At 37.6% G+C, this 26,176-nt stretch overlaps 1 pseudogene; it reads left to right on the plus strand.

Annotated features, from left to right (window-relative positions):
• The first annotated feature begins 1,399 nt into the window (after nucleotides 1-1,399).
• Nucleotides 1,400-8,817, plus strand: LOC109444429 (cleavage and polyadenylation specificity factor subunit 7; annotated as a pseudogene).
• Nucleotides 8,818-26,176: the final 17,359 nt, after the last annotated feature.

Below are 26,176 nucleotides of genomic sequence, written 5' to 3' on the forward strand. Positions count from 1 at the left end.
GGGTTTTAATTACTGTAATTTACACAAGAGTTTTTTGTTTAGTGGTGGACAATATGAAATGAAATATCTGCTAATGTGACATGATGCTACGTGAAGGAACAGCCCTCCACAGACAACATGTCAGTAAATTGATTCCCTGCTGTTATTGTAACTGTTCTGAGAACCTCAGTCATCATCCCCCTTTATGAATAATTTTCTATTCGCATATATGGGTGTCTGACAGTTTGTTTACATGCACATTGGGAAGAAAAGCCAAAATTATTTGGCTTGGCATCAAAAACTGCCTCTATTTTTGTTGTTTGCTGTGCTCTCATTCAATGCATTTTAATAAGTTTTGAACAATGCATGAATTTGAGTCAGAGGAACTAGAGGAAAGGCTGGGATGACACACACTTATTATAGGATATAAATGGATGAGATGTCATCTATTATTTGCCATGCCAACAAACCTTAAATTAATGCCCTTTCTCCTTCACAATTGAATTGTTCTCATTATGGCGTCTGGGCACAAGCAGCTTAGCATAATTTGGTGATTTCCTTTAAGAGGTTTAAATCTGAAGTCAGGCTTGAGTTAATCTCTCAATTCTATCTCAACCAGATTTTATCAGCTTTCTGTAGGGTTTGGGCTTTGGAAGCCTCCTTCCCCACATGGCCCTTAGACGTTTGTAGTTCATTGTGTGGAGATGTATCCTGACCCAACCAAAGGCAGAAAGAAGTGCAATATTGGATTCCTTAGGGGATGGAATCTCCCTTTTTCTGCACACTGCCCTCCTGCCCTTTGGCCCACAATATTAAACCAACAGTGAAACAAACTAAAATTTAAAAAATATTGGAACACATTAAGTTTTTTTCATAAGTGAAAAAGTAACTTGGACTCTCTCATTTAAGTCTTATTGAGTAGCCCCTTAAAATTCAGACTCTACCTCTAACAACAGAAAGAAACTTCAGGTAGCTTAAATATCCTAGTTTGTCTTTCTCTTGCTAGAGGTAGAGTCTGAATTTTAAGTTGCCGAAACTGAAAAACTGCTATCTGGGGGTCCATAACTAATTTCTGCAAGTTAAAATGTAAATTGGAATCTATTCTGTGCACAAGCCCTTGTTAGGTTTTGCATTGCAGATAAATGTAAAGCAAATAAGTCCACATTTATTTTGGGAAATCCCTGAACCACTGAAATAATACAAATATTGATGCCTTAGACTGAGATGTTTCACTCAGTTTAGAAATAGGAACTGGATATGTTTTAGTAAGACTGTGTCCTTGAAGAAAAATGTCTTTTTTCTAGATATATATTTGAGCTGTACTGAATGTGTCCCAAAAGGGCAGTTATTTAGGACTGAATAACCTAAACTTTGATTGATACGTTGCCATTAATTGTGTGATTGCATTGCAATAGACGGGATGGAGCATCAGACTACACTGAGTTTCCCACCTGTCATTCATACTGGGATGGAAAAAAGAAAGGTGGGTTTTAGACTGAGGGAAGGAGATTCTCTCTCTCTCTCTCTCTCTCTCTCTCTCTCTCTCTCTCTCTCTCACTCTCTCCTTCCCTCCCTCCCTCCCTGAATGGCTGAGAGAGGTGAGAAACTAGGCTCTTGGAAAAAAGAACATGGGAAATACCATTTTGGGGAATAAGCATGTGTCTCCATATAGTGACAGATCAGGAGAAATGACCTGTAGGGGACCTCTGTGATGGGGCATGGTCCATGGACTCTACTTAACTTTTCCAGCCCAGAATTTCCTAAACTTATTCAAATAAGGAAGTCCTATGTAGCATAATACTTGTTCATATGCCACAGAATACTTTTCTGAAGAATACACTATGGGAAATGGTGTTAGCCAGACTTCCTCCTAGCATGTATTAGAATCACCCAGATGGCTTGTCAGACCACAGATTTCTGGCTCCACTCCCAAAGTTTCAGATCCAGTAGGTCTGGGGTGGGCCTGGAAGATTTACATTTCTAACAAGTTCTGGTACACATGCTGATACTGCTGGTCCAGGAACCACACTTTTAGAATGAATCACAGACTAAAATAGTCTGATTTTTTTCTCTCTAGAGTAACACAGATAAAATCAAGAAGTAGTCATTGAAATAAAGGCCAAAAATGAAAAGCCTATAGCTAACATACTCAATGGCAAAAAACTCAAAGCTTTTCCTCTAAGATCAGGAACAAGGCAAGGATGCCCACTCTTGAACACTTTTCTATTCAACATACTACTGGAAGTCCTCACCAGAGCAATTAGGCAAGAAAAAGAAAAGACATCCAAATTAGAAAGGAAGAAGTAAAACTATCCCTGTTTGAAGATGACATCGTAATCTTACTACATAGAAAACCTTAAAGACTCCACAAGAAAACTATTATAACTAATAAACTAATTTAGTAAAGTTGCAGGATACAAAATCAATATACAAAAGTTCAGTTGTGTTTATATACACTAACAAAAAGCAATCTGAAAAGGAAATTAAGGAAAAAAATCACATTTACAATAGCACCAAAAAGAATAAAATGTTTATTAATAAATTTAACCAAGGAGGTGAAAGACTTGTATACTGAAACTAAATGGAGAGACATCTCATGTTCATGTATTGGAAGACTTAATATTGTTAAAAACGTTCATGCTGTCCAAAGCAAGCTACAGATTCAGTGCAATCCCTATCAAAATCCCACTGGCATTTTTTACAAAAATAGGGAAAAACAATTCTACACTTATATGGAACGAAAAGCCATGAGTAGCCAAATCAATCTTAAGAAAGACCAAAACTAGCGCCATCACACTTTTTGACTTCAAAATACATTACAAAGCTACCATAACCAAAACAATACGGTACTAGCATAAAGACAGACATATACACCAATGGAACAGAATAAAGTCCAGAAATAAATCTACACACACAAGGTCAACTTCAACAAAAGTGCCAAGAATACACAATGGGGAAAGGATAGTTTCTTCAAAAAATGGTGTTGAGAAAACTGGATACCCACATCCAAATAATGAAATTGGACCCTTATCTTACACCATACAAAAATCAACTCAAAAAATAAAGATTTAAATGTAACATCTAAAACTGTAAAACTCCTAGAAGAAAACATAGAGGGGAAATTTCATGACATTGGTCTATGCAGTCATTTCATGGACATGACACCAAAGACATAGGCAACAAAAACAAAAATAAACAATTGAAACTACATCAGACAATCAAGAGAGTGAAAAGGCAATGTATAAAATGGGGGAAAACATTTATAAATTGTCTGATAAAGGGTTAATCTCCAAATACATGATGAACTCCTATAACTCAACAGAAAAGAAAAAAAAACAACACATAAATACCCTGATTGAAAAATGGGCTAAGGGACTTGAATAAACATTTCTCCAATGAACACATATAAATTTTTTCACATATATATGAAAAAATGCTCAATGTCATTAATCACCAGGGAAATACAAATCACAGCCACAATGAGATACTACCTCACATCTGTCAGGATGGCTGTTATCAAAATAACAAAAGACAACAAGTGTTGGAAAGGATGTGGAGAAATTTAAACCCTTGTACACTGTTGGTGGGAATACAAAATGGTGCAGGTACTATGGAAAACAGTATGGAGATTACTTTAAAAATTAAAAATAGAATTAACGTATAATCCACTAATCCCACTTACGGGAATTTAGCCAAAAGAACTGAAGTCAAGATCTCAAAGAGATAGTAATACTTCTATGTTTGTTGCAGCACTACTCACAATAGCCGAATGTGGAAACAATATAAATGTCTATCGACAGATGAAAAGATAAAGAAAATGTGGTATATACATACAATGGAATGTTCTGTAGTCTTAAAAAAGAAGGAAATTCTGCAATATGTGACAACATGGAGGAAACTTGAGGACATTAGGTGAAGTGGCATAAGCCAATCACAGACAAAAATACTGCATGACTCTATTTATATAAAGTATCTAAAATAGTTAGGTTCATAGACTCAAAGAGTAGAATGGTGGTTGCCAGGGACTGGGGAAAAGGAGACATGGGGAGTTACTAATTAAAAAACATACAGTTTCAGTTAAGCAAAGTGAAGGAGCTCTAGAGATCTGTACAACGTTGTACCTATAGTCAACGATAATGTATTTTACACTTAAAAATTTATTAAGAGGGTGGATCTTACATTGATGTTACCACAATAAAAAAAATAAAACTAAACTAAAAGAGAAATAGTCATTGAATTCATACCATGAGCAGGGTATAGAAGGTTTGTTCTGCCCCAGAAGCGAAAACGCACATTGATGAAGAAGATCCCAGAGAAAAAGTTGTAAAATACTGACCCCTCAGTTACAGCAAGGTAATTTTTAAAATTAACAAGCACTTATTATATTGTCCATGCTTCCTGGCTATTTTGACCATTTTACAATATAATTGTGTTTTTATTTCAAGTGTAAAATAATTGAAAGGAGTTTTACTAATTAATATTAGCTATAGTAAATTTTCTGCAATCTTGCCACCTTAAGAGCCATTTGGGCATGCTGGTTTATATTATCACAGCACTTCAACATCCAGTCAATTAAATCTGAAGAAGCCCAGTTAGTCATTAGGCGATTTGAATGCATAATAATAAACAACTGGGCTTGTTGATTGCTTTGGCTGAATTGATTATATGCCTCAGAGAAATAGCAGAAACACTTCAGTTTGTATGGCAGCTTTACATTTCTGCTTTCCAGTAATTATAATCTCTGATGAGCCAACACTTCCAAAGGAAAAACTGAACATTTCTGAATTGGCGTCTCATTTACAATATATTATTATCTTCATTATATTTACCTGAAATAGAGAATTAGCAAAAACAAAACCAAAGTACAGCAGAATAGATGAGCTACCTGTACCCAGCCAGAATTCATCTAGAGTAGTTAAATATGCACGCAGTCACTATTTCTATATGTGTGAGGCAATTAGAAAGTAGCCCACAAATTCAAATGTGTGCTTCATTCCAAGTAGCTTTAGGCATTGCCTCTTGGCACATCTGCCTATAGCGATGAACTTCAAGAAAATGTCAAGGTCACACTGAGGGAGCCATTCAACTACACATCTTATAATGTGCATCTTAATGACTATGGCAGCCCTGAACTTGCGCTGCTCAAATATCCGCTGTGATGAGCATAATTGACTATGGTCCTAGTAGCTGCTCCACTGAATACACCACAGCATTTGCACTAAGGTCACAAATCCCACAGTGACTGAGCATGATGCAGGTACAAATATGAGCCGGTTCCTCTGCAACATGAGACTCCTTCCATGGGTAACTTGGCTCAAAGACTCCCCGTCGGTTTGGCTGACTCTCTCTTGGAACTGCACTGCAGTCTGAGACTCTTACCACCCAACCGTCCTTCCCCCTCTGCTTCCAAGGGGTCAGAATTTTGTTTCCCTCCAAGGACTCTTTCTGCCTACTCCAGCTCTCTCCCCCTTTACCTGTGACAGCTGTTACCCTCTCTCGCGCAGCTAACCCCGTCTTGACGTCTGCTTCTTGGAGGACCCAAACTCACAATGACCATGATCTCTATACTATCTCAAAGCAAAATCAAGGCAACCTGTGGTTTATGAATGAATTTTAAATAATGGGAAAAATAATGCTGGACCTAGAGTAAAATAAAAATCTGAAAGTTTAATAATTCTCTTGTCAGGATCACAAATTAACTATAAAACCGGTTGATCTTTCCTGGTGTTATTTCCTTTTATTTTGCATGTCAAAAATATCCATAGCAGCACATTGCAATGATAAAAAGTCTGGCTTCTCCTGATATGCACCCTCTATTATTCAAAGATGGATGTAGAGATATTGAAAACTCTTTCATGTTAGAATTTATAGCTTTTCACTAATTCGAAAAAATATATGCACCTCTATGTTTATTGCAGTGCTATTTACAATAACCAGGACATGGAAACAACCGAAATGTCCATCGGTAGATGACTGGATTAAGAAACTGGTACATTTATACAATGGAGTATTACTCAGCCATAAAGAAAAATGAAATCTCACCATTTGCAATGATATGGATGGACCTAGAGAACATTATGTTAAGTGAAATAAGTCAGACGGAGAAAGACAAATACCATATGATTTCACTTACGTGTGGAATCTAAAGAATAGACTAAATGAACAAACTAATCAGAAAAAAAGAATTTATAGTTTTTGATTAACTAATACATTTTAGAAGAGTGTTTAAAAAAAAAAAATTTAAAACCACCACCTAGTTCCAAAGATACCATGACAACCATAGTTACCATTTTAGTATGCTTTTTTCCTGTATTTTTTCTACGCATATATTTATACCTACAAAGATGAGGTAATAGTTTATGCATAAATTTCGTATCCTGCTTTTGCCCATGGTATTAAAAATTTTTATAGACTACTTTAATGGCTACACAATATTGCAGTATGCATTATCATTCTATTAGTAGAATAGAATAATTATATTCTAATAATAGAATAGAATGCATTTCATTCTATTATTTACTCAACTATTTATTTATTCTTGGAATTCAGATAATTTCTAATTTTCTGGCTATCGTAAACAGCCTATAATGATATCCTTATAGTCTGCATTTGGGGATTTTTTTTTCCTTTATATACTCATACATCCCTAGAAGTCCTTCCTGGTTTCCTGATAAGCTTGCAGCTTGAGAAGAATCAACAGGCTTACTCCCTACATCCACACAGCATGTTAGAAGGACATGGGCCTAGCAAGCAGAAGACTCCTTATTCCACTATGTGGATGTCCTACACAAGTCTCTTTACCTCAGAGTCCATGAGTATAAAATCAGGGAGTTGAATTAGATTATCCTTATCATTCCACCCATGTTTAATGTTCCTTAAATGTTTGTTTAGTAGACCTAGCTCCTATCCAGCACCATAATTCTTCTTCTCATCCAGTTAGGGCTGTATCGACACCAAGGAATGCTACTGGTAACGGATCCTAGGATATTACTGTATTACTATCTTTGTGCCACAAAGAACCCTCAACATTATATAGGAATATGGTTGGTCTTGTGACTCACCCCTCTCAAACGCATATTACTTATTGTTTGTGTGTTTTTCCATTACTTTTGGCTTCTAAGTATTAAGAAGTGTATTATAGTTCTGTGAACCTGCTCACTGATCCTTCTAATATTAACCCAAGGCAAAATGTTGTTCACCTGCTAGATATTAAGATATCATATTTAAAATTTTTTCTTCTGTGTTCCCTGAATTTACATCTGGCTCAGTCTTCATATAAAGACTATATTAAATGTTTCTCTGTGCATGAGCTTGGGCTAGGAATTATGAAGACATTTATTTTGATGAGGAGGAATTTCTAATTAAAAAACCACAGCACTGATGACAAAGGAGCATCTAAACAACCAGGAAAGGAGCATTCTGAGGAATTGTGAGTTTGGGGAGGCTGGAGCTGGTGCAATATTTTGCTCCTCAGAGAGAAGATACGTGAAGGAAATAGGATTCCAGAAGCTTTTCAGATGAAGTGGCAAGGCTTAGGGTCTGCCAGAGAGAGAACATTTCAAGATCTAAGATCTAAACTAGGAAAGCTATTTTTCCTGATAAAGGTGGAAAGAGCCATTTAATGTTTTACAGATTGAAAATAACTCAGATACAGAATAAATAGGAATGATAACTTTAGGAAAGGCAGGTCTTAGCAAATGGCACTGCAATCAAGTAATGGGAGGTAGTGAGGAGACCAGCAGCTGATCCAGGCTATTCCCTTTGGTAGGAGTCTGATGTGGTGGAATTGAAATTTGCAGAGAATGCAGCCAGTGGCCAATCGGAGGGGTATGCCTCTGAAGGAGGAGGTGGCAGCCTCTGAAAACTTTGTCCACAAATTGTTGGAACTCCTGCCAGGAAAAAAAGTTCCTCCTTAAAGGAAAAAAAGTGGATGTGAGGCCAGCCACCTAGAAGAACCCGTCACAGTTTGAGGCACAAGCTGAGAAATGTGAGTATGTTTGAATCTCCAGAGTGGGAATGGCTCAATCATGCCCGAGATTCTAGTGATTCTGCTTATGGATGAACCACACCCTCTGAGAATTTTGTACCGACTCCTTCAGGCTTTCACCTGATTGATCTGCCCCCACCCCCATTTCCGTCCACCACTTTCTCTCCTCAAACTTTGGAGTCCCTCTTCCTCATTCTGGCATCCACTACTAGCATCTCATGTCTTTTCCATTACTTCATTTAGCTGTACCGCCCCCTGCGCCATTTCACCGGCCCTTCACCTTAATTCAGCCTTCTTTCCCCACCAAATGCTATGGTGAGGCTGTGGGGACAGACCCAGGAGTACAGTTTCCTGGCTCTCGGCCTCACATGGAAAGGTGCTGGCTCAGGTAGTAAATGGCCATCAACTGTGATTGGATGGCCATCAGCTGTGGCTAGTTGGCCGTCAGTTGTAACCAGTGAGCCATTGGCCACTAATATAACTGCTGTGGCTACACTAGCAGAAAATGGGGGCTAGCAAGAAGATGGTGGCTGAGCCTGCAAGCAGCGCAGTGAAGGTTGCAAAGTGTGTGGCTCCTGCTTCCTGTGTCTCCAAACCAGCCGCCAGCGAGACTATAGTGGTATGACTCCCCTATCTATGGCTCTGTGGGTGTTCCTTTTTGGCCTCACCATGCCCTGCGTTCTTATGTGGGGAGCGGGACCAAAGACCCCGCAGGCCTCCCCACACGACAGAGGCCTCCACCAGATATTTACACGAAGGCCTTTGAACCCTCTAACCACCATGGCAGCCAAGATTTGGGCATTCCACCCTCTATGGTGAGTGAAGCTGAATTTGAAGAGATCATAAAGTGATTTTTGTGTCTGTATTCATCAGAGATACTGGCTTGTAGTTTTCTTTTTTTGTGTTATCCTTACCAAATTTTAGTATCAGGGTAATATTGGCCTCATAAAATAAGTTAGGAAGTATTGCCTCTTCTTCAATTTTTTGGAAAAATTTGAGAAGGACAGGTATTAAATCATCTTTGAATGTTTGGTAGAATTCACTAGTGAAACCATCTGGTCCTGGACTTTTGCTTTTGGAGGGGTTTGGACGATTGTTTCAATTTCCTTACTGTTTATCAGTCTATTTAGATTTTCCAGTTCTTCATTACTCAGTCTAGACAGGTTATGTATTTCTAAAAACTTGTCCATTTCTTCTAGTTTATTGAATTTGGTGGCATATAGTCTTTCAAAGTATTGTTACATGATCCTTTTTATTTCTGTGGCATCTGTCGTAACTTCTCTTTCATTTCTGATTTTGGGGTTTTTTTGTGTCTTTTCTCTTTTTTTCTTAGTGAGACTAGCCAGGGGTTTGTCAATTTTATTAATCTTTTCAAAGAACCAGCTCTTTCTTTCAATTTTTATTATTTCTTTCCTTCGGCTGACTGGGTTTCATTTGGTCTTCCTTTTCTAGTTCTTTAAGACGTAAGGTTAGGTTGTTTACTTGGGATTTTTCTTATTTCTTGAGATAGGCCTGTAATTATATAAATTTCCCTCTTATTACTGCTTTGGCAGCATCCTAAAAGTTTTGATGTGTTGTATTTTCATTCTCATGTGTTTCTATCTTTCTTTCTTTTTTAATTTATCTATCTTTCTTTTGATGTCTCCTTTTATTTCATCTTTGACCTAGTTGTTCTTTAGTAATATGTTGTTTCATTCCTACATATTTTTGGTTTATCCTGCTTTCTTTTTGCATTTGATCTCCAATTTCAAAGCATTGTGGTCAGAGAATATGCTTGGTATGATTTCAATCTTGTTAAATTTGTTGAGGCTGGTTTTGAAACAGAGCAATTTCCAGCAATTCCATTTCCAAAGCGAAGTCTGGAGCCAGTGCAGGGGATACAGGGACTCTCCTGAGATGCTGCTCACAGCCACTTTGTTGTCAAACAGTCTCAGATGGTCAGTGATGAGCACTGACAACCTCCTCATCTCCTCAATTAAAAGCGGTCTTCACATTGAAGCCAAGTCCTACAGGGTAGGTGCCAGCAGGAGCTCTTCCCAAAACAGACATCTGTCCCAGGAGAGGTCACCTAGCGGGCCACGTAGCCAGAAGAGCAGCAGGATTCACTGGAACCTGCTTCATAATGAAGATTAGCATAATGATTATTTCCAAGACAGGAGCCAAGAGCATGGGAGATAGAGATAGCGGAGTGGAGAATGGGACCCGCTTCACTGAGAAAGGAGTCTGGCTGGAAGCAAATGCTTTTTTTTTTTTTTTAAGCCTATTTGAATTTTATTTTTTATTTTATTTTATTTTATGATTTCACATTTTATTTTTCTGATAATTTTTTTTAGCCTTCATGTTTACATAATAGTTTCTTTTTTTTATTAGTTTCAGGTGCACAAGACAAAGTAATACTTAGATGTTTATCATTTATATCCCTCACACTGTGTGAACCCCTCTCCCCCATCCACTATCCCTCTGACATCGCACAGAGCCATTACATTTCCACTGTCTCTATTCCTAATGCTGTACTCCGCTTCTTGTAACCATAAACATACAAATATATACATATATATATATAAAATTATAGTTGGCATTCATTATTGTTCAGCTTCAGCTTCAGGTGTACAGTGCAGTGATCAGGCATCTACATCATCCCTGAGGTGGTCTCCCAAATGGGACAAGTGTCCATCGGATACCCTATAAGAAGCAAATGCTTTTTAATGGACTTGTGTCTCTTTCCTTTAATCAGGACTAAAGCACTGAGGCCTCTCCACCGCTTCCCCTTCCTCCAAGCCCTTAACCCCCTCCAGACATGCAAAGAATAACCTCTGCCCTACAGCAATGAAAATTTTCTGGCATCTCTCTCCCACATGTCCTCTTTGCCAGTGTAAAGAATCTATCAGATAGACTGTAAGGAAAAGAAAGGGATGATTAGGTTAAAACTTAAAATGCATTTTTTTTTTAACTGGGCAAGACTATCTTATAATGTCCAGGGACGTTTTATCATGATTGGGTGATAAAGCTACTTGCAAAGTAGCAAAATTAACAGTAAAAGTAATTGGGGAAGAAACTGTTCATCATTGGGATGGGGCTCATGGAAAGGGCTTCTGAAATGGAAGGCAACGTTTTATTTTTGACAGGGATAGTAGTTACTAAGAGGTTCACTTTTATAAAAATTCATGCTGTACATTTCTTTTGTGTAATTTTCTATATCTTTATTATATATTCCAATAAAAATTTGTTTTAAAAGAGAGAATGATACTTAGGAGACACAGCAACCAAATATATTATGTGGAATTTTTTTGGACATTGATTTGAACAAACCAATTATAAAAGATTTATGAGCTAATCAGAAAAATTAGAATGTTGACTGGATCTTTGTTGATATTTAGGAATTATTGTTTAATTTTAGATGTGACCATGCTACTGTATATTTTAGAAAAAATAGTTTGTTATTTAAAGATCCATTGAGGGTAGAAATGGCAGGTTGGGGTATAAATGAAACAAATTTGGCCATATGTTGATAATTGGTGAGGCTGGTTGTAGAATACATGGGGGTTCGTTGTATTATTCCCTCTACTTTTGTGGTTGTTTGAAAATTTCCATAACAAGAAATTTCATTTATTGATATGATTTGGATGAGGAGTTCATAAGTAAACAAAAGATGATGGACCCCATAGGTTCTATATGGGGGTGCTCAAGCAGCTTCCTCTCTTCAGTGAACTGTGCTAAAAATTCTCCCTGCATAGAATAATTGTTTAAGTAAACCAAAATTTTAGGGCCAGGTGTCATTTGTCAGGTAAAATGGTCCTGAATACTAAATATCCCAATGCTTCTTTCAAATCACACTGGCAAAATAAAACCTGTTTGAATTTCTCTCCGGAGGGCTGGAGACAGTGAAGCACAGGCTGAACTGCAGTGAGTATACTGTCCAGGAGCTGACGCCCAGATGGGTGCACCTTATAGGACACCACCTTCCATTCCATTCGGCAGAGTTTCAGGTCCAGACCTAAAATCTGTCTCTGAAATGCCTCCCACACTCGTCGAGCAGCTGCTCAGTCTCAAGTTAGCACCCAAGTAAAACATAATAATGTGGGTTGTTTTTTAAAGCCTCACTCCCTTAATTTTGTCATGCTGGCATCAGCACCATATGCCGACTGGTGTGACAAATTGAGAAGAAAATGTTTCTATGACTGTGTGGCTGGTTTTTAAAATAACTTATCTAATGAGCCAGCTGTGATTAGACCAAAAAAAAATTTAATAATCATTTCTGCAGTTTATTTTATCCTAAACAGTTCTCAAATATTATTCTATCTTTTCAAAACTGTAACACAGAAATCATAAAGATGGCCCATTTGATGGATTCTATCTTAAACAAGCCACCTAGGAGATCACTGTTTTTATCAAAAGGTACGAAAATTATCCCAGGTCAAATGGGAAGAACTAACATAAATCATCACTTTGACACAATGACATACATTTGATAAAATAGTGTTGTCAGTTCCTGGAGATACAGTGAGTTGTCCCCCTGGAACTTGAAAATAAGGGAAATAAAGATTGACTTGAGTATTAAACCATGCAATAAATATATAGTGATCAGGACTGAGAATGCAAAGCTACTTAGAGACCAAGTAGCTGTCAGTTCAGCAAGACTGAGCAGTAAAAGAATGAATATATTATACTTAAAGAATTTGTTCATCAAAGGTGTGTGGAAGGGGGTGATGTTAGCCTATCGTAGAAATCTAGGAAAGTGAGTATCCCTAAAGCAAGTGTTGGCTGTGGGCGTCTCAACACTGTTCAGGGGACAGGGACTTCACCAATAGCTCTGAGTTACTTGAGTGTCATAGCAAGACTACCCTCTCCTTGCGCTAGATGCATCAACCTGTGGCAACTCAAGGCCGCTCACACACTGGCGTGCTGGACACCTAACCTGGCTGACAGATGGATTTGTCTGGCTCCTGTAGCTTTTCTTTTTCATATTCAAATTAACTGGAAACATTTTCTTAAATGAAAAGATGTTAGATTCTCCATTTATTAATTTTCTTGAAAAATCTTGTATTCCCACGTGGCACCAGTCAGCTAGAACTGTGTAAGAACTGTCCCTTGCAGACAGCTCTCCAGTTCTACATGGTCCCTACCAGCATCACTCAGCTCTCTTACTTGCCTGGCCCCCATTTAATACCTTTAGCTCATCGGTGGGTCTCACTTCCTGTGTTTGGAGTCCATGCTCATCAGACAGTCTTCTGGTGCCAGCCTGACTTCCGTTGTTAGTCTTCTACAGAGAGGAAATGAGCTGGTCATGTCAATCTGAGGATTCCTGCCCATGTGACAGTTTTATGTTTCATGGAACAGTAAGAAACTGGCATTTTGATTTTACATGTCAGTATCCAGTAAGTCAGCCTGGAGATATGGATCCACTCTTGGTATAAAAACAAAACCTTGTGTCGGTCTCTAAGGCTGAGGATCAAAACCCCATTGCTGCTAAACACAGTGGCATGCTCCCTGGTACAGTGACTTGGCACTGAACGACCCACTGTCACCATATGGAATCTTCCACAGAGAGGAAATTTTTTCGTTTTAATTTTATATTTGGAAGGTACTTCATACCCTAATTTTGTTTTATAAATCACATGTGCTTACACTATACTTTTGTATGTAGGGGTGTGTGTGTGTGTGTGTGTGTGTGTGTGTGTATGTTAAATCCAAAGATGGAAGATAAGGTTAGTGGAAGAGTATACAAAATGAAAGTTTTGGTTCAAAAACAAAATGATCTTTGCCTTTCTGGCACTCCTCCTGCAGAGTGCTGTTTGTATGTTTTTGGTTGCTTTATTCTTTCTATTAGTATCACATTTCATGGCTCTTTATTAATTGTGAAAGAATTACTGCTTTTTCTAACTCTCAAACCTTATCTTCCCTACTTTGTTAATGTCATTGCCTCTGCCATCACCCACTAGCCCCTATATTTTATAATTTAGAAAATGCCCACCTACATATTGCATCTCAATTGTGTCATCTGCCAGAAAGCAAGATGATTGGGAAAGAAAATTTTAAAAACACTTCCTACACATTCACACATTGCAGAGACTTTACCTCACAGGCACTTGGGAGTCCCACTGTGTCTGGGAGAAGTTGAGAATGATTCATAGAGGAAACAACTGGGGAAAAGATGATCTCTCAAAGACTCTCCTTGGCATGGGTGTTGTCTTGCTGACTCATGTAGCAACTCTGAGATATTTAAGATCCTCCAACTCTTTCCCCACTTTGGCCATACACATAGACATCTCATTCATTCATTTTTGAAAAATGGTTTTGCGGGTGACCAAAGATACGATTTCCTTGAAAATAAGACCTAGCCGCACCATCAGCTCTAATGTGTCTTTTAGAGCACAACTTAATATAAGACCGGTATTATATTATATTATATTATATTATATTATATTATATTATATTATATTATATTATATTATATTATTTTATATAAAACCTGGTCTTATGTTATAGTAAAATAAGACCAGGTCTTATATTAATTTTAGCTCCAAAAGATGCATTAGAGCTGATTGTCCAACTAGGTCTTATTTTGGGGGAAATATGGTATACGTAAAGCCAATAGGAAGCGGTTTTCCTAAACTTAATATTAAGGATCATAATAATTATGGTGACAACAATAAAACAGATAAGAACATTTTTGCCTTTGCAACCACATATGTGATTTCAATTGTTTCGTTTTTTGCACAAGATATAGGCTCTAGGGCAGCTTACAAGAATTTTCAGAAAGTGCCAAGTAGATCTATACTTAAGATTTGTGTTTTCCTCCTATAAAGATGTGTCTTTGGACATCAAATTGAAGTTTACTATAAAACACAGGCTGAAAGCTGGCAACTACTTAAGGAATATTTCTCAATATTGCTTCCAAATAATTTTGAAAACATACCAGACTGCCAGAAGCTCATTTTCTATCTCTGTCCCCCCTATATCATTTCTATATCAGCATCAATTATGGTTGAAGCATCTTAAATGAAAAGTCAATATGTGGCATATTGAGAAATAATAAATAGATCTCCTAAAATTATGTTTTTGAAATTACATATGCATTTGATTAATAAGTCAGGCTCACATAAAAGGATCCTAACTGTGCAACTTCTCAGACCTTTCATCTTTACAAAATAGAATAGTTCTAAAGCTGACATTTCAAGGACTAAAATACCTCTTCGATGACAGAGAAGTGCTGGGGCCAATTCTTTATCAGGGTTACAGACTTGAAGTTTATCTTAGATCTTGCTTCCTAAGAATCAAAGAGAATGATAAAAGAACAGAAAAATGACCACATTTTTGAAGGACTCAATATTGATGTTGAAACTATAGAATTGACTGTCCAGCTCCAGCAGAATAAGGCACCTAGCATTGGCCAAAGAATAGGTTTTATCCCATAAAGATGTTATGTTTCTTGCCTTTAATGAGTACTTAGAATTCAGATAGAGATAGGAACATCAGAGATATAATTTTAATGTAAACATTATTCAAAGTGGGATCTATTTTTTTTTTCCTAAAATAGATCTGCTTGTTCCTTCTCCTGTAAACTCTGTCAGCAACGAGACAAGGAATTTAAACCTGACAAATAGAGTTCTGGAAGCTATGCAAGATTGTGTGTTGTTAAAACTGTTAACTTTTAAATCACAACTGTGCTAGTTTATCATCGGGACAAAACAATGACTCTGTGAGTTCCACCTGGGAACCCTGCAATGAACTTTAAAACTACCTTAGGAATCGGCAGGTAAGCTTAGAGATCTGACAGCCAGTGACGATATTTGATGGCTTCACGGGGATGGGTTTGATACAGTACTTTGTAATAGAAGGGAAAACAATATCAAGCTGAATGTGAAGTATTGGGCATTTGTAAGGAACCACAGAATGACCTGCTGGGAGGTAGCATACACATTTACCTGTACTACTCAAAGCCTCTGCCGAGCTTCTCTGAACTTGAAGGACAGGAGGCAGATGATTCCCCTGCCTTTGCAAAGCAAGGACTGCAGTGGAATCGATTCCGCTCAAAACCCTTGGGCTTCAGATTTGGGCACTTAGGATTTTTGTGACCTTGACCAGTTTCTATAACCCGAATCTATTTTTTTATTTTTTTTTGTCTATAAAATGATTATGTTTAATCTATAAAAATAGACTAGAAATACCTATCCCACAAGAACCGAAGGCTGTTGTAAGGGTAACGTGAGAGCGAGAACGTGCTTAGCAATGTACCTGGAGGATAGTAAATGCTCGGCAAACGAGCATTTACTACACACCGTCTGCCGCTGCTGGAAGCAAAGGAACAGAGCTGCCTGTTTGCTTTGCTTGACCTGATCGAGGCGGTCACCGCAGCTGAACTATAGCAGCTCTGGTTTCTTCCTAAAGGAAGACAGTGATATGAAACAAAATGTGTGTGAGTCCCCCATACTGAGACACCAAGAAAGAGAGATGGTTTTCCTGAGGAGGGTTGACTGAGGGGCAATATGTGTATCGACTTCTGTGTGGCAATGTGTGCTGGCCACCCCAGTATAATTTAGAGTGCCACTTGTGCACTTAGGGACTACAGGTGAAAACCATTTTTCTCATTATGAATGAGATTGAACTTCTCCCCCCATCACGAGTATTTTCCAATTCAGGTCGTTGCTTAAATATCTTAAATATCACCGTCTCAATGAGGCCTCCTCTGACTACCATGTTGAAATTGCAACCCACCAACACATATTGATTCTCATTCCTGAATGTTTTCTTCTTCCTTTGCTCCACTAATCTAATGGAAAATACCTTTTTCAAATTTATTTCATCTATTTATCTATTTTATCTATTGCTTATCATCTGTCTCTTCCAGCTAGAATGTAATCTTTTGAGGGACAGGAATCGTTGTTTTGTGCCTGGAACACTTGATAACTTATTGAATGAAGAAAGAAAGAAATAGGTTTATTCATATTTGCTTGTATATGCACAGAGACACTCTGGAAAGCTAACTGAGAAAATAACAGTTACTTGGGCAGGGAAAGTGGGAGAGGTGATCCTTATGAATTGGGGTCAAGGGTGGGAGGGAGATCTCAATTTTTTATTTTTGTATAAAAATATATGAATGATTTTATACATATCAGACATCACTGTTTCTAAAGTCACCTGCCATCTCGGACTTCCTTTACTTTCCCTTAAGAGACCTCTCTTCCTTCTTTTCCTGTCCCCTAATGTCTCTGTCAAGCCTCAAAATAGCAAGTTTGCTTCCTGCTACATATGCATGTGCATCTGTACATATCTTTTCTGTGTCAATGAATGTTGTAAGAAAAAAATGGAACTTCAGTTTCAAAACAGAGAGATTTTACTCAAATACAGAATGTAACCAAAAGTCTTCGGTAAAGGCTTACTGAACAAAAGCAACAACAAAAAGTTGAATCCAAAGAGGAATGCCAACCAGAAGAGCAGTGGTGACTTTAGAGGGTTTGATAAACTGATGACACATGATGATAACTGCATTGCTGGGCATTGGCCTTCACTCCCTGGGGTCCCTTGATGGAAGGCCCATCGTGTTACAGGAAAAGTGGCCTCTGGGCTGGGAATAGGTGCTCTGGGATTCTCCTTGCTGAGCATTTCCCTGAGGCCAGGATATCTGCTTTGGGCTGCACCCTCCACCATTCTGTGAAGGGACTCATTGGTTTTAAGGCATCTGAGGCAAATGCCTCAGAGAGACTGAGAGAACACAAACAAGCCGATCTGCCACGTGGTGTGAAGAAAACAGAAGGGACACATGAGTTGGGACGTGTTAAACATTATGAATTTATTTACATAGTCACCAGTGGAAGCAACATGATCTGAAGTCAAGACGAAGCCAAGAGCCTTGCCTTTCAATCTCCAATGTGTTAGAACATAAGTAAAATTTTAAAATATCGATGCTTTATTTTTTCCTTTCAGCCTCCTTTTCAACTACCCTCCCGTGTTTGCCAGCCAGTTCTAGGCAAGTGAATTACTATTCTAGTCACATTCCTCTAAGAAGGAAAGAATAAACTCAATCCATCTTCATTTCTCTCCTTTTACAAAGTAGGTAAAACAGTGATAATATCAGTCTTTAACTCACTGGATTTTGCTAGTGTGGATTTAATGAGTATTCGTTAACACACTGTGATAAGCAATGCAAAAATATGAAGCACAGCAAAGTGATAAAGGCCATAAATTATAAATTCTTAAACCCTTATTATGCAGAAAACCACTTTCTTGTTACTGCATTAAGATCTATCTGACCATCTCTAGACCCAATGCCTTTTATGCACTCCTATGAAAGGAGTTATTTTAAATACAAGAATTTATTCCTAATTCCCCACAAAATCATTTCTTTCTAAAAAAAAGTAAGTGAACAGTAGTCCAGCCTTGAAAATCACCAGAGTCACATACCACAATGACCTATAAATGTCTTGTATGAAAAGAAAGTCTAAAAAGAATTTCTAAATCGACTTGTTAGATTGTATATTGTCTTTAAGCCACTCATTTGGGAAATCATGTTAATTAGTTAGAAATTGAAAGGAACATTTTCTAGATTGTTGCTAGTTATTTCTCAGTGTTGGCTGTTGCTTCTATCCTGGAGCATTATAATGACACCACCCCTTGAGACCCTGCCCCCAAAACAAGACTGTTGGTCACATGATGTCTGAGCAGCATATAGCTGCTCATTCATTTCTTTGCTTCCCTTTTACTTACTTGCTGCCATGACTGTCGTTATTTTTTCATTGTAGGGGTCACACAATGAAAAAGCAGACCCATCACACCTCCGGGTTACAGAAGCACCCAGCCCGAAGGGAACAACTCAGATTCTCTGAACAGCACCCACAGCTAGAGGACTTCAAACCCCCAAGTAGTAGCTTTGCTCTGAGCAGCAAAAAGAAGACAGTTTTGCTTGTGATACTCGTCTTCAGAAACTGCAGCCCACTCTGTGAAATGGACTTTCCTAGAGCATGAAACAGAAGTCATGCTTCAGCAGCCCACTGCTGGACCAAAACACAATCAAAAGCTCTAGCAGTTGCCATGGCAGCAGCACCAGGACCCGGAAAGGTTTCCAGAAACAGATCTGTCTCGGGAATTTATAATGCAATCACATGCTGTCTGTGTTTAACACATGCCGAAGGAAGACAGATACAGTCTGTTTTCCAACTCCCTCTGTCAGTTCACATTAAGATTATCTGGAGTGGCAAGTGTGATGTGTTCTCTGACCCAGGTCTTCAAGTTAGTCTGTAGCGAAGGCTCAGGCCTTGCCTCCCAGCCAGAGTAGGCAATGCAGCACAAGCCCATCACTGATGTAGGGTTAGCTCTGTTGGCTATAACTTCCGATTATACTGGAACACGTACCAGTCTCTAAGTGCACAGTGATTGATCTAATAACAAAACTGATTCCATCACTATAGTATTAATTGGCAATATTAAGGGCTAATACACGTAGAGCTGGGGAATGTTCTTTGAATCTGAATTCATTTCAGAAAGAAGGGGATTTTTTTTTCTTTGTTCCTCTGTAAGTGAAAACTAGGCTCTGATTGTAGATGTCAACTTTTTCCTGGTATAAGAGGCCAGACCTTTCGATATGCGTTCATTCTCTAGATAAATTTTACCATTCCCCTATCCTGGGGGGACTGAGTTACTTTTTTTTATTGTGGCAAAATGCACATAACTTAAAATTTACCATTTTAACCATTTTTCAGGGCACAATTAGTGGCATTACGTACACTCACAATGTCATGTAACCATCACCACTATCTATTTCTAGAACTTTTTCATCATCCCAAACAGAAACTCTGTACCCAATAAACACCAACTCCCCATTACAGCCCCCACCCCGCCCCAGCCCCTGGCAACCACTCTTCTACTTTCAGTCTCAATAAATATGCCTGTTCTAGGTACCTCATATAAATGAAATCATACAATATATGACTTTTTATGTCTGACTTTTTTCACCTAGTATAATGTTTTCAAGGTTCATCCATGTTTTTGCATATATCAGAATTTCCTTCCTTTATAAGGCTGAATAATATATAATAGTACTATACACACCTTGTATGTACGTTTTTATCCATCCCTATGTTGATGGACATTTGGGTGATTTCTGCCTTTTGTCCTAAACAGTGCTGCTGTGAACAGGCGGTGTCAAGTATCTGTTTAAGCCCCTACTTTCGCTTCTTTAGGGTATATATCCAGAAGTTGAATTACTGGATCATATTCATAGACATATTCTATGTTTAACATTTTTGAGGAACCACCAAACTGTTCCCCACAGCAGCTGCATTGTTTTACATTCCCATAAATTTCCCCCTTTTAATACCTTTGGAAAGATACAACCTGTCTGCCACTTTACCAAATTTCAAGGTGCTGGGGGAAGATTGCCAGTGGAGCCAACCCTGTGAGTCTGTGTTGATAGATTTCCCTGATGTCACACTGAAATCCTGTGAACTGAAAGTCAGTAAACATGTGTTGAATGCCTACTATGAGCTAGGCAACGTGCCAGGCGTTAGATGTACAAAGAGCTCATAACTTAGGAAGACAGACATTTAACTGCAAAAGTGTCGTGTGATGAATGCACTAATAGAAGGGTGTGTACAGCAATATAATAGCAGAAAACGCTTTGCAGAAGGGATGACTGGCCTGGGTTTTGAATAATGAATTAGTTTGCAAGGTGGGAGGAAGGAGAATAGCCTAAGTAGAAAATAAGTTCAAAGAAGTTCCAAGAGAAGGATCAGGCAAAGTTTACTTGCTCTATAAAGCCTGCAGGAGAGCAAGAGTTAACAATAGGACTTTTATCTAATGTAATGTAACATAATCATGGAATGACATCCCATCTCCTTTGCCATATTCTGTTGAGTGGAGGTAAGTTACAGGTCTCACTCACACTCAAAGGGAGGAGATTATACAGGGCATGGTGACCAGAAAACAGGGATCATTGCAGATCACTTTAGGGGCTGTCTACCACCTGGGTCCGTTATGTAGTGCCACATCCCAGAAATATCTATGAGGAGGTTTCTCACCAACATCAAAGCAGAGTACTGACTGCCCATGTCACCTTTGGTGTGCTAGTGACATAGTTTGTCCCATAGCCACAGTATTTCCCTGAAAATAAGACCTAACTGGATCATCAGCTCTAATGTGCCTATTGGAGCAAAAATTCATATAAGCTCAAATATTATATTATAAAGACTCGGTCTTATATTAGAGTAAAATAAAACCGGGTCTTATATTAAGTTTTGCTCCAAAAGACGCATAGAACTGTTTGTCCAGCTAGGTCTTATTTTGGGGGAAACACGGCATTACCTATAAATGTTGAAGAACACAAGATTTATTAGTTTTTAATTTGTATTTTATGAAAGCTCTAAATATGGAGACATTCCAAACAGGACAGACAAGTATAAGGACCAAGGACAGATTCTTTATCTCCTTTCCTATTCACAAACCCCCAGTACCACTCCTCAGCAGTAATCTTCAGAAATAGTTTCTGGATAGTGCAGGATATCAAGACTATCACCATTTCAGGAAAACAAAAGCACCATCTGTCAAAAGAGAAAATGGAAGTTGTCCTGGGCAAGGTCAGCTATTTAGTTTGCTGAGGTACCCAAGGTGAACATCAAAGCGTAAGAGATTGGTTAAGGCAGCAAGAGGGGCAACAGGGAACAGCAGAAGCAGCCTCCATTTTACTCAGAGTACCAAGTTCAGTGGTAGCTTAAGGAGAGGTTAAAACCTAAAGGTTAATTACAAAATAAGAGAATTAAAAGGAGTGAAATAAAGAAATTTGCGTAGGAAGAAAACCAAGAGATTATTTGAAGAAGAAAAATAGTAATATGAAAAGAGTGCAACATAAATAAAGGGCAAAAGTTAACACCACACTGCAAGTTGAAAGTCAAAACAAAGAATTACAAAAGTTAGGCTTAATTTTTTTTTAATATAGATGAAGAGATTAACTGACAATTTATAAGAAACACAGATGGTCTATCTATGTGGGAAATGTGTATCTGAATCTCCCTTTAACCAAAATATTAATAAAAATCACAAGATAATATTTCTCACACATTGATTAAGAAAGATTAAGAAGTTTGATAACATGAGGAAAACAAGTCTCATACACTGTTGGTAGGAATATAAATTTCTATGGCCTGTTTAGATGGCAACTTGAGAATATCTGTAATAATTTTTAAAGCTACTTGAAGTAGCAATTCCACTTCTAAGAATATCTTGTAAGTATATTTGTATGGTACGCACGTATAAATATACAATTTATCTTTAGACACAATATAGATAGATAGATAGATAGATAGATAGATAGATAGATAGATGAATAGATAGATACAGATACATAGATTCATAGATGAATCATCATTGATTGAGATAGAGAAATGGTAGAACGACCTACATGTCTATTAATTGGTAACATAAATGATTATATCTCCATTAAATTTCCTCATTAAATATGGCTTATTTTTATAATACAGCTTTTACACACCTGAAAAGGGTTTCCCTTCATTCTTCTCCCTACAGGAAGCCTTCTCAGGTTATTCCACATCTTAATAATGGTTTCTTTAGTAGATGCCAAAGTGTTACCCACATACACAATTTTGTTAACACACACACACACACACACACACACACACACACACTCCCACTCACACACAGGCTTGAAAAAAGCTTCTGCTGGACCCCTGTAATTGCCGAAAACACATGACTAGGCTAGCCTGCTGAGGATGAGATATGTGGAGTGAAACCCAGCCATCCCAGTTGAAGCCATCCTAGAGCCACAAACTGCCAGCTAATTGTCAAGCCAGTGATTCAGCCTCAGCTAAAATCAAAGCATCAGCCAAACCAAGTGAAGATTAGCAGAACCACCCAATCAGCATGTACATTAGTAAGAAATAATAAGTGGTGGTTGTTTTAAACTACTGTATTTTGGAGTTGTTTGTTATACAGGAATAGCTAACTGACATTATTTGCCAATTTACCTTTTTCAAAAATATGTATATATTCCTAAGCTACTTGTGCGTATTAACTACCGTAGCATTCACTATCTCTAGAAACAATCTATCATTAAGTTCAGGATACTGTATTATCAATTATATAATTATATCTTATTGAACCTAGAATTTTTTTTATGATGTAGTTGTTTCTTTTACTCTTCTTAAATCAACCCCCATTAATCTTTTTAAAACCAAGCTACATTACATTCAACAATGTGGCAATTAAGAGGATAGTGATTGTGAGCAAAGGAAAGAAAAATCTCTGGAGAGGAATTCCTCAAGCCACCAGCGTGGGGGTTTCTTTTTTCTCTCATCTCCGTTTCATTAGTGACTCAGGACCTCAGTTAACACTGAACTGGTTTCAAATAAAGGGGAAAGAGGTGTATGCACAATCAATTACCGTGGTAAGAAAAGTTTAAAAAAAAAAAAGCAGGAGCTTTTCAGATGGAGGTGTATATGCCTTCATTTTGATCTTGAAACAACATCAAGCATTTTTTGCAGTTGTATACAACACAAATTGATTTCATACGCTGTCCTCACATTTATACTTTTAAAAGCCTATGGAAAATACATACTACAAAAAGGAGAAGATGCAAATATTAACATTCTAAAACTCTAACTTTTAAATCCATCAGCTTTTTCTTTCTGCTCAGTGCCTTTTCTAGAATCTGTCTTTTTTGTTTTGTTTTGTTTTAACCACCTTCAAGTCTCTGAAACAAAGGAGGATTGATTACAACCTTCACTAATGCTTTGGGTGCCCCATTCTTGGAGGATGAAATGCTTCAAAAATCCTTTCTAAACAAGCTCTCAAGTCACTTACTCTCCTTTTTTGATAATGTAAAATAAATTGTACCATTAGTCATTTAACACAAGCAAAATGTCTTTCCCTTTGTGAAAATCATCAAGCCATTTGCTTTAAAAAACCAAAGGCTAAATCACATCTATCTAATGGAACAAATCTGATAATTCCTCCATATGCTATTCCTAAAATTGACATAGCAGAAGTTGCCAAGAGGACACAATAAATGGTACCTCTAAAGAAAGAAAAATCGTTCTTGAATACTCATTAAACATATCTTTGTTTTAAAGTGTTATTCTGTTTCCACCAAGAAATTGACATTTTCATTAGATTTTTGCCTAAAATTAAACAGCTTTAAGTGAGCTGTTTTCAGAATAACTATCCCCAAAGCCAGTCTTTGGAAAAAGCAACATTGCCAAGTTACTTTTTATGATTCTTAGTTTACCAAGGAGTGGCTTGTGAGTATACCCTTTTTATATTTAACAAAGCAACAACAACAACAAAATGCCCACATCTGCATCATTTGTATTCTAAGATAGTCAACCTTTGCACTGAGCATTAAACAAGAAACCTGAACCTTCCAGAGTAAAATGACCTAAGTTCAAATTGCTTTCTCTAAGTCCAACCTGATCTCCTAAGGTCATTGCCCATATTCAAAATGTACCCTTGCATCTCCTGGCAATTAAGCTATATACCAATGGAGCTTCCTCTAAGGTGCTGAAAATTCTATTAATTTCATCCAGTCTCTTTTGCTATTTGACAGTGTTTTCCAAAAAAATTAGTTGAAACAGCTACAATGGCAATGAAAAATCACTCTTACTTAATGGCAAGATACCACTATTATATGTATATGTATATGTATATGTATATGTATATGTATATGTATATGTATATGTATATGTATATGTATATGTATATACATATACACACACATATATGTTACATATATAATATATATAATTATATATAAGTCTATAAATTATATATACAATTACATAATATGTATGTATATGTGTGTGTATATGTATATATGTATATACGTGTGTGTGTGTGTGTATGTATATATTATATATATATATATATATATATATATATATATAGCCTCATTAGTCTCCTTTGTTTTAATTTTTAAAGTAGTTTATTTTTATCTGTATAGGTCATGGCAAAGACTGTTTTCTTTTATAATAAAATCACATTCATGTTCTGGTTTTTTGAAAAGTATCTCCTTCTATGTCCACCAAAGAGAGTTGTGTGATTCAAAGAGAGGGAATTATAAACTAATTTGGTAGTAACCATGAGCCCAGTGCTTTACATATAGTATTTTATTTAGTCCTCATAACCACATGATAATTTATGTTACCTCTGTTTTGTAGTTGAGGAAATTAAGGCTCTTGAATAGACAAGACAACTTGCTCAAGACCACCTATGGAGTCAGAATTGGATCCCACGTGGCTCTGATTCCAAAGCCAGAGATCTTCCCATTTCTTCTTATTACCCAGTCAGATTTTGATAAAACCCATTTGAATGACATTTGTAAGAAGCCAGCAGGATTCATCTAATTTAATTTCGGGATCTAGAATTATTTCCTCCTCTTTTTTATTAAATCTACAACTTGCTTGTATTTGACCCTTCTTAGTTGTCCAAATGTAATTTAAATTCCAGTCCCCTATTACAAAACCAAAACATCTGTGACTTACAGGTAAAAGAGGCAAACTCTTGGCAAGCATCATGGTTTAAATTCCTGGCTCTGTCATTGAGCTGGTGGATATTCAAATCCTCAGGGAGTCGTTTGAGACCTAAGCAAGGTCATGTATGTTAGCACCTGAGAGATGTGCAACAAGTAGTAACTTAATGTGACAAATACTAATAGAGTGACAAACAAAACAGAGCTGATTCCCATCACCATTAGACAGGCCCTGGAAGAGGAGAAAGGGAATGAAAAGGAAACGGAATGAAAAGAGAAATGGGTAAGAATCTTAGGGCCACGGGGCCAAATGCAGCTGAGGACACACAGAGACCAAAGCTTCCACTTTACAAAGTCAAGGGCTGCGGCTTTTAATTACATCTGGGAATTGGTAAAGCTTCCATCTCCTGTTAGAGAAGGTTCCAGTTCCCACTTGAGAGGGAAACAATCAAGCTTGGCAGATAACAAGCAGCTCCACTGATGACAACAATGCTCAGACATCAAGCCTATTGACACAACAAGCTGACAAGTTCATACCCTCTCTGCGGAATGGGAATTCTCAAATGTGTTTTGCCTCCTTCAAGTGTGGACTGATGTATGTAGAAAAAAAATGACTTTGTTGCAAATGAGATTTTTTTATGTGTTGCTCAGCAGCCTCTGCAGTTTTGACAGGTGCAAGAGAGGCGGTGGAGGTAGGTTTGCAAAGCTAGCCCCGATGCCTCCCCCAACTATGCGAGCTG

This window comes from Rhinolophus sinicus, linkage group LG03 (genome assembly GCF_036562045.2).
Source record: "Rhinolophus sinicus isolate RSC01 linkage group LG03, ASM3656204v1, whole genome shotgun sequence".
Taxonomy (NCBI): Eukaryota; Metazoa; Chordata; class Mammalia; order Chiroptera; family Rhinolophidae; genus Rhinolophus; species Rhinolophus sinicus.